The 9,577-nt window shown below is 40.4% G+C and overlaps 1 protein-coding gene across 1 annotated transcript in view; it reads left to right on the forward strand.

Moving 5' to 3' along the window:
• Window positions 1-9,364: 9,364 nt before the first annotated feature.
• Window positions 9,365-9,577, forward strand: part of Trs20 (TRAPP subunit 20) — a 75,560-nt gene continuing 75,347 nt past the window's right edge. Inside the window, exon 1 of the mRNA XM_068383516.1 lies at window positions 9,365-9,565. The gene's annotated coding sequence lies outside the window, so the exon portion shown is untranslated. The remainder of the gene's footprint in view (window positions 9,566-9,577) is intronic.

Here is a 9,577-nt window from a genome sequence, read left to right on the forward strand (position 1 = left end):
TCATGTTCACATATGTTTATATGAATATTTTTGTAAGCTGTCTTTTTGTGATTACCTATCAGTGATCCAAATAGAGACCTGTTTTTGATGGCGATGTCACCTCCACCTAAGGAAGACTCCCCATATAAATGACTCCGAAGTTTGCATCCGCATAAGAACAAACAACAAATTTTTTCTATCTGTACAAATCCGAGTCATTTATCCAAATGCCCATCTCATACACCCCACAAGTCTTGACCATACACAGAGTGACCTCTTCCTCCACAGTAGCTTGCGAGCGCTTTCCTGTCTTGGAGTTGCCTCGTAGCTTATCAAGAGTTTTCAGTAAGTGTACAGTACATATACACCCGTGTAATATGTAGGACGACGGTACACACAACATGAGTCATTACTACACTTATATGTACTTTACATGTATTATGTAGAGTAACAACAAAATGGTGTAGTTTATCTAACAACACTCAGTGATACTGTAGTGTTTATTACTGTAAATTTATGTACAGTTCTATCATTACAGTACAGCTTAATTAGCTAAGGTAACACTCATAAGTGATTGCTATTTTCGGCAGGTCAACTCGCACCATTCAAACTAACTGTACACAAAGCTTATATCCCCATTACTACTGTAAAGTATGGTATTTCGTTACTGTACAGTAGTTAATATAACAATAGCACTAATACAAAATGAGTACACTAACAATAAAAATTAAAAGGAAAAATATCGGTACAACACCACAAATAGTTTGCATACAAAGTTCTACGGAGTAAGACTGAAGCATGACACAACTCTTGAGCTGTTGACTCTATGGCCTGTGGGGTATCATAATTTACATATCACATTTTATATTAAAACCACTATAAACACACTGGATATGTACAGGTTTTTTTACATAACATGATTCTGCACAGAAAGGACTGAAGAGGGAGATGTACACACAAGAAGAGTCAATGCAAGACTGATGCAGAGTCAGCGAGAGGTGGAGTGTTGTGCTGTGTGGAGAGGGAAATGGCACAAAACATGCTGAGAACATTGCTTGTCTGAAGAGTTTGCTTGGATCCTCCATGAATCCTATGAAATATAAGGGGGAAGACCCGACTAATATCATCACAAAAGTTGTGATGCCAGCCAAGGTGCAGAAAGATGTGTGCAATCAAGAAGATATTGGGCAAAAGTATGCCAAGGTTGTTGAGGAGCACATCAACAATTATGAAGTCCGTGTCTTGGCCCGAATGAAGTAGGTTCAGCAAAAGATGTGGAAAAGTGCAAAGATGTTGGTGAAACATAAACTGAATGATCAGGTAGTTCAGCTTAAGAATGACATTACTATTTACCCACATGTTGATTGTTGCATGTCCATACCCTGAGGTCAATCTTAAAGAAGGTATCAGTAACATGAGTTCTCTGACCTCCCATAAGCCTTGTTTACAATGAATAGGAAACTCCAACTAAGCACCGACAAGAACAAGGTGATGGCTACTCTTGCAATGCTGCTAAACAAAACTGTTGGTGATCTGCAGCCAAAGGAAGTCACTAATGACTGCTTTATTATCACCTAAGAAGGTGACAGTATTTGATGGAATGGCAATGCTTAAACCAACTTTGGTCAAGATATGTTTCCAATGGGCAGACCACTTCACAGCAAGTGCTGCAATTATGATGAGCGCCATCTAGTCTTTGACTGTTCTGATCTTCCCACTTCACTGAAGGAGGCCACAAGAGAGAGACCACAGGGGGGCAATCTAGCCACTGCTTATCAAGTTACTAAATAACACACCAGTTGGTAGGTTGTCAGCATAGGAGTTATTGTCTAGCACCATAACCAAAGATGAAGAGTTTTTCTTGCAAAAAAGCCACTCTACCGTTTTGTGGGTAGGCCCACAGTCTCCATCGTTACTTCATGGCAGGAGATGTTCTCAGACTATGAATGTTCAATATTTCTGCAACTCCCATGAAGAAGCTGACACAAAGCTTACTCTCCACAGTCTGGATGTTGCTCAAGAGAAATTTACATTGTCACCTAATATAGATGTGTTTGTCCTTGCAATCCACAGTTATCACCACCTCTGCAGGAACATATTTTGTCACTGGTGTGGGGAACCAGAAGAGACCAATCACAATGGGGCCAGTAGTGAATGCACTTGAGGCTGCATAGGCTGAAGCCTTATTAGGATTTCATGCCTTCTCTGAAGCAGACATTACAGGCCATTGCTGGCAAGAAGCTTACCTATTGGCAAGCACTGAGCAGATGCTCTATGGAGGTGATACCTGCATTTGCTACCAAATGAACCACCAAGGAGCTAGGAGGTGAGACTGAATGTGCCAGAGACATTTGTTTGAAGGCTCTATAAGCTTTTGGTGGATGTTGGTGATCTCAGATGGAAGCTTTTCACCAAGAAACTAGAATCTTAGCTACCTCTAGCATGAGGAACTTCACATGGAGCCATTGCCTGAGCTCATTGAGAGGCCATGGTGTGGTATCATGATGACATCCCCACCCACAGCTACCACAGCATCAACCTATGGATGGAAGAAAGAAGGGGATAGACTAATGCCAGCTCCAACAGGGGATCCTCCAGCTCCAATCACAGTTACTCATCTCATCAAATGTGGGTGCAAGAAGACCAGTTACAGGTCCCACTGTTCCTTAACATATCAGGGCCTCAACTGCCCAGAGATGTGTATGTGTGTGGAGCTAATGAAAAGGTGTGGACTAATATTAGCTAGGCACCCTTGAGAATTGATGAGGATGAAGGAGAAGATCCTTTCACCTAATAAGACTAATCATGCACTAAAACTAATCAGAACAAGAATAAAAATTAACATTATTACTGTTTTTACACTTTGCAAGAAAGAAGGTTTATTGTATTGAAAGGAGGATTATTAATTTATCATTATTTAATCTTTTAACAATAATATTGGATGTTTGACTTGCATTTTCTATCATAACCAAGTATTTGGGAGTTTTAGGGAGAATTTTAATTTGAGAGAAAAGTATGAGAAAATATTTTTAAAAATTGTAACATCAATCTTTTGTAAGTTTTAAATACTTCTAGAAGACAGACAATCCAACCAGTTGCCAGAATTTTATATATGAAACCAATAGGAAAGCATTGCCCCCCTACTATCATGTAGGCAAGAGGTTGCACTGTGTTAAGTTCTGACTCATGAAAAGTTAGAACAAATTAAAAAAAATACAGTACTTTAGTATAACATAAGCACTTCAACTCACTGTGACTACAAGCTCTAATGTCATCAATCCAGCCCCAGGTGTATCATACTGTAGTTCATACTTCAATTTTTATTTGTAGCAGAAAAAAATCTCATATCCATATTTATGTTTACTGTAATGTATGTGCAATAAGCCATACACCTAGAAATAAAGAAGTATGCCCTATTTACGTTTTCACCTATACTACAACCATTATTGGGCACTATGTAAAAAGTCATTGCTACTACTCCAGGCATTGGACTGCTGCTAATTGTGCTACTGGATGTCAATGGTAAAAATAACGTGAAAGTAGACCATTCCATGGGGCAGTGGCCTCCCCATTGACTAATGTCTTTTTGTATGATTCAGGATTTAATGTGTACTTACTGATGCTTTTGTTCCCTCTCACGGGTGTGACCCTGTCATTCCAAGAGTCCTGACGCTCCCCTGGTGGCTGCTAATGGATTTGCTATCCCCACCCACAGTTATGAAATGCTGACACTGTCATTTGGCAGCCAGCTGCCAAGTCCCAGAAGTATCAGAAGAATTTTCTTGTCAACAACATTACACTGCCTCTCATCGGTGTGGATTTCTTTCCCCCTTTCGACCTACTGGTCACCAGCTCTTAATCATTCACTTCACACCTTAACACCTGCTCCCTCCAACCTCCCTCTCCACATTAGAGTGCCCACAGATACATATTACCACCTCCTTACTTTATACTGTATCCCGATGTCTTTCAGCCAAAGCTATGCCAGACACTCACAGTCCCCCACCATGCACAGTATCTGTCACCATATCAAGACGACGGGGCCAGCAGTGTTTGCCAGATTCAGATGTTGTTTGGCAGCTGCTAAATGCACATTAGCCAAAATGGAAAAAATGAAACTTTGTCAAAAGACCTCAAGCCTATGGTCGTTGCCCCTGCACATCTTCCTAAAGAAGGATGGATCTCTACACCCTTGTGAAGATTACAGGCATTTTAAAGTCTAAACAGAACAAGACCACTACCCCCTCCCCAACATCACCACCTACCTTCAAGGTGCTAAAGTATTCTTGACCCTTGACCTCCTGAAAGAGTATTATCAGGTGCCCATGAGCCCAAAAGACATCCCAAGACCACTATCATCAACCCCTTTGGCAAATATACTTTCAATTAATCCTGCTTTGGTCTTTATCATGCAGGGGCAACCACATTTCAACGACTAATGGATGTCATCATAGGAGACCTTCCCTTCTGCGTATGTTATGTTTATGACATAGTACTGATATACTACTCCTCCAAAGAGGGCTACCTACATCTATGCATCGTCCTCGACCGCCTGCAGCAGTGTGGCCCTGTAATCAGGTACGACAAGTGTACCTTTGATTCCAAAGAAATGGCATTTTTGGGTCATCGCATCACTTCGTACGGCGTTCACACATTTCCTGAGAATGTATAAGCATTACAGATATTCCCCATACCAAAACGCACTATATTACAAGAGTTCTTAGGCAAGGTAAAATACTATCATTGATTCTTGCAGGCCATTACCGCCAATTTTAGCATCCTCTACGACTCCCTCAAAGGCAACCCAAAATGTGTGAAGCGTGTCACCCTTCAGATTGTTATTATTATAATTATTATTATTACTTTCTAAACTACAACCCTAGTTGGAAAAGCAGAATGCTATAAGCCCAAGGGCTCCAACAGGGAAAATAGCCCAGTGAGGAAAGGAAAAACCATGAGAAGTTTAAGAACAATAATAACATTAAAATAAATCTTTCATATATAAACTATAAAAACTTCAAAATAACAAGAGGAAGAGAAACAAGATAGAATAGTGTGTCTGAGTGGACCCTCAAGCAAGAGATCTCTAACCCAAGACAGTGGAAGACCATGGTACAGAGGCTATGGCACTACCCAAGACTAGAGAAAATTGGTTTGATTTCGGAGTGTCCTCCTAGAAGAGCTGCTTACCATAGCTAGAGTCTCTTCTACCCTTACCGAGAAGAAAGTAGCCACTGAACAATTACAGTGCAGTAGTTAACCTCTGGAGAGAAAGAATTTTTTTGGCTCGCGCCATATCGTCCTGATAGAAGTTCCTCATTGGCAGATTTTACTTGGGATATTTCTGTGAGTGATACACCAGAGAAATTTTACCTTAGAGGTATCAACGGAGTTCTAACCTCCGCAGTGAATATCCCAAATATCGTGTAAAAATCAGGGATGTGTTAATAATAAGCCATGGTTATCCTTCCCCGAATAGAGTTAACCTTGTCTCGAAGGAAAGGTGAGGGTAGGATACGTGGGCAAGAGAATAGGCCAGACTATTCTGTGTACAGCATGTGTCGGAAAAGATGAAATGAGCTGTAACGAGAGAGAGAGAGAGAGATCCAATGTAGTACTTTCTGGCCAGGTAAAGGACCCAATACCTCTCTACCGGTAATATCTCAATGGGTGAATGGTGCCTTGGCCAACCTACTCCCTCAGATGGTAGCCTTTTTCAATGCAAAGTAAGCCCTATCAACTGCTATGGCTTTCACCTTTCCTGTGCCCATTGCACCCCTCTCACTCTCTACTGATGCCAGTGAAATTGCCGTCATGATGGTACTCAAGCAAATAATCAGCGGGTCACCCTGCCCATTGACCTTCTTCAAGTAGAAACTTTCCAAGAGGGAACCCAGCAACTCTACCTTTAATGGCTAGCGACTAGTGGGACATTTGGCTGTCTGTCACTTCTGCCACTTCTTAGAGGGCACTCTTTCATCATTCAGATGAGCTGCATGACCCTTGTGCATACTTTCCCTCAATGGTTTGGTACTTAGTCCTCCCGTCAGCCCCGCCATCTCTCTGCCATTTCTGAATTCAATGTACCACTCAACACATCCCTGGTAAACTGAATACTGTTGTCAGTGCCCTTTCCAGAAACAAGTTGGCTGCCGTGCACTCAAGAATAGATTTAAAGGCCTGGTCAGCAGCTCAGCAAAAGGGTATTGAACTACAATCCTACAGGATGTCTTGCACGTTTCTTCATTGGGAAGATGTTGCCCCTGATGGCTCCAATGTCACCTTCCATCACGTGAGTACTGATAGGTCACTGCCTTGGATACCTGACTCCATGCGCCAACAGATGCTTCAAATCAAAGTTTGTATAACATGGCATTACTGTACATAAGATGTCGCAGGTTGGGTTTACGCCTGTATTTCATGTCAATCTTCAAAAGTGCATCGGCATGTGGATTCAGGTGTGGACACTTTTCATCCACCCCAGCGTCATTTTGTCCACATTCGTGTTGATGCGGTTGGCCCCCTATACGTCACAAGGATATTATTACCTTTTCACAGTCATTGATTCCTTCACTTGCTGGCCTAAACCTATCCCCATGTAAGATATAACATCCAGCTCATGTAGTGCCGTCTTACTGTCTGGACGGATAGCAAGATTTGGCATCCCAAAACATATCACTTCCAACAGGGGTGCCACTTTCACCTGTCAATTGTGGACGTCATTAGACCATCTTCTTGATGTCACCCTACATCAGACTAACATTTACAATCTTACAGCCAATGGAATGGTGGAACGTTTGCATCATACCCTCAACCCAGCTTTGATGTCCCATTACAACCTCCTAGGGTCCTCCTTGGACTGAGGTCCACTTCCAAAGAACACCACGGGTGTCTCAGCAGCTGAAATGGTACAGTATATGGAAACCTGCTGGTAGTCCCTGCAAAATTTTTCTTCACCCGCTACCACCAATGAGGATTTCCCATGCCTACATCACATTGTAAGGAAATTTATCATCTGCAGACAGCAAGTCCTTAACAAACCAGCACATATCAAAAGATCTACACATTGCAACACATGTCTTTGTGCACATCCACAATTGTAAGCCACAGCTTACAATGCCACATACGGCCCCATTCTTTATCATCTGTGTTACAGTTACCATTGGGGTCCTAATCCTCTTCACCATGAAAGTTGAGGAAAGCTTTCGGAGTAACAGTGTTACTTTGAAAGCTTTCCTCAACTTTCATGGTGAAGAGGATTGGGACCCAACACCATTGACAGCCTTAAATTTTCGTATCTCCTGCAAGATGACCTGCCAACGGCCCAACAGTAATGTACGCCTCTCTAGGGTAGGTCGCCCTCTTTTAAATTTATGTCTGCTTCTGGGGAAGAGCCATGTAATGCACGTCAGCAAGGAATGCACATACAAAGGAAGAATGATGCCTTATCAACGTTTTCTTCGATAATACAACTGTTATTGGACTGAACGTAAAAAGTCGTCGAAAGTAACAAATTAATTTAAATTCCACCATCATTCTGTTGTTTTATTATTTATTTTTCTATGCCAATGGCAACCTTAGTAACCTTATTGACAAAAACTGTTGATTGTAAACAGCAATTGTGACCATTGGAGGCCTTTAAATACTTTTGTTCTCTTCCTCCTCTCTTGTCACCTTAGTTCTAAATAAAAAATCAAATGTGTTTTTTTTTTCTTTACTACACTAGAAGAGGGTACCTGGTTTTAAATGGATTACCTCACTAGAGCCATGTCTCCACAGATCAGTACAGGGCCCACTCTCCAAACCCTCCCCCTTACACACACACTCTCTCTCCCTCTCCCTCAATAAGTTGGTTTCTTTCCTAAATTGTATCTAAAATCATTCTAACTTTTTTTCCACATCACCACTGAGGTATAATTTAAGATGTATTTCCTAAACATGGCATATCCTATGAAAGTTGGCCCTCCCATGCTTATATGCCAGAGAGAGAGAGAGAGAGAGAGAGAGAGAGAGAGAGAGAGAGAGAGAGAGAGAGAGAGAGAGAGAGAGAGAGAGAGAGAGAGAGAGAGAGAGAGAGAGAGCACAGGTCAGTGAAATGTGGATATGTGGCACTAGTGGGGAAATCTGTTTAAAATCAGGCGCCCTCCCTACCATCCATTTCTCAATGCTGAGTATGGATAATGGATATATAAATTTTCACTTTCATAAAATTGATGTGTTTGTCTTTTAGTTTACATCCTTGGATGATTTTTTTTTTTAGCCCAAATTCTTCATCGATGTATCAGTAGGTCATTATCCCTGAGGGATGAGTTAAATGTTTTGTTGGGAGTTGAGGGGCATAAGTTATAAGGAAGACTTAAGAAAAATAAAATCCGTCAAGAATGTTTCTTTGATTTTCTAATTTTGAAAGTACATATGAGGGAATTTTCCAATTGCTTTTTATATATTACTAGAAAATAGAGCCGCAGTGAGGATGAAAAGTCACAAAACTATGTCTGGAAGAAAACACACTACAGTATATGTAGCCTAATTGATTTCTGCGCGTATACTAACTAATTAAACCACTCAATTCTGCGTGGAATAAATCAAGTTAAATTTCCTTATTTGATTTTTTTTTGTTCATTAGAATTTTTTTTCTATCAAATGGCCAACGGTGCATTACACCTCCAATCATTTAAACTGAAGTCTTCCACCTATACCTATCTTTTATTCTATTTTCAACATGAATTCGTCTCTCCTTACTGAGTTCCCTAGAAATTTAGGTATATTGTAAAAGTTTTGCAACATTAGTTGTATTATATAGGCAAAGCATAAGGCTCTCTTACACACTCCAAAAGTTATTAATTTATCTTAATATCACAAATTTATGGATTATCACACATGTAGCTTAACATACGAAGCACACATGACATTAGGTAACATTACCATTTTATGATTGATGTATCTTGTAGGAAATGAGTTACATTTTTTACCATGAAAGACCAATTTCAATCTGAGGCGATTGCATTCCCTATCCCTATCTTGTTGCATAACTCCTATTCCTGAACTTGCCAAACATGTCGACTTTAGGAGTTGTCAACTTGTCCACTCCAGTTTACAGAATAATTATAATATGAGAGAGAGAGAGAGAGAGAGAGAGAGAGAGAGAGAGAGAGAGAGAGAGAGAGAGAGAGAGAGAGAGAGAGAGAGAGAGAGAGTTTATACAACGCAAATTATGTGGATGCAAGTTAATTGATTGAATGACTACTGATAAAATTCGTAAAATATGAATTTAACACCCACCCAGATAAGATTTGCATCATTGCTGTGGTGTCTGTTTTGATAGCCTATTTATAGATACTTAATTAAGATTAAGCCGACATTTACATAACTATAAATCAACAGTAAACGTAAACTTTGTTGTGTTTAATATTTCTAATAGAAATGACAATTTAACAGCTACTAGATTAAATAGTTATCCCGTTCAAAAACATATCAACACATGACGTCATGTAAGCTAATGACGTCACCTTACAAGGCCGAGAATAGCTGGAGAAAGCTGACACTACTAATTTCTTGTCCTCAAACACCTACGTTATTAATCCTGGTAAGTTACTTT

Source organism: Palaemon carinicauda, chromosome 11 (assembly GCF_036898095.1).
Source record: "Palaemon carinicauda isolate YSFRI2023 chromosome 11, ASM3689809v2, whole genome shotgun sequence".
Classification (NCBI taxonomy): Eukaryota; Metazoa; Arthropoda; class Malacostraca; order Decapoda; family Palaemonidae; genus Palaemon; species Palaemon carinicauda.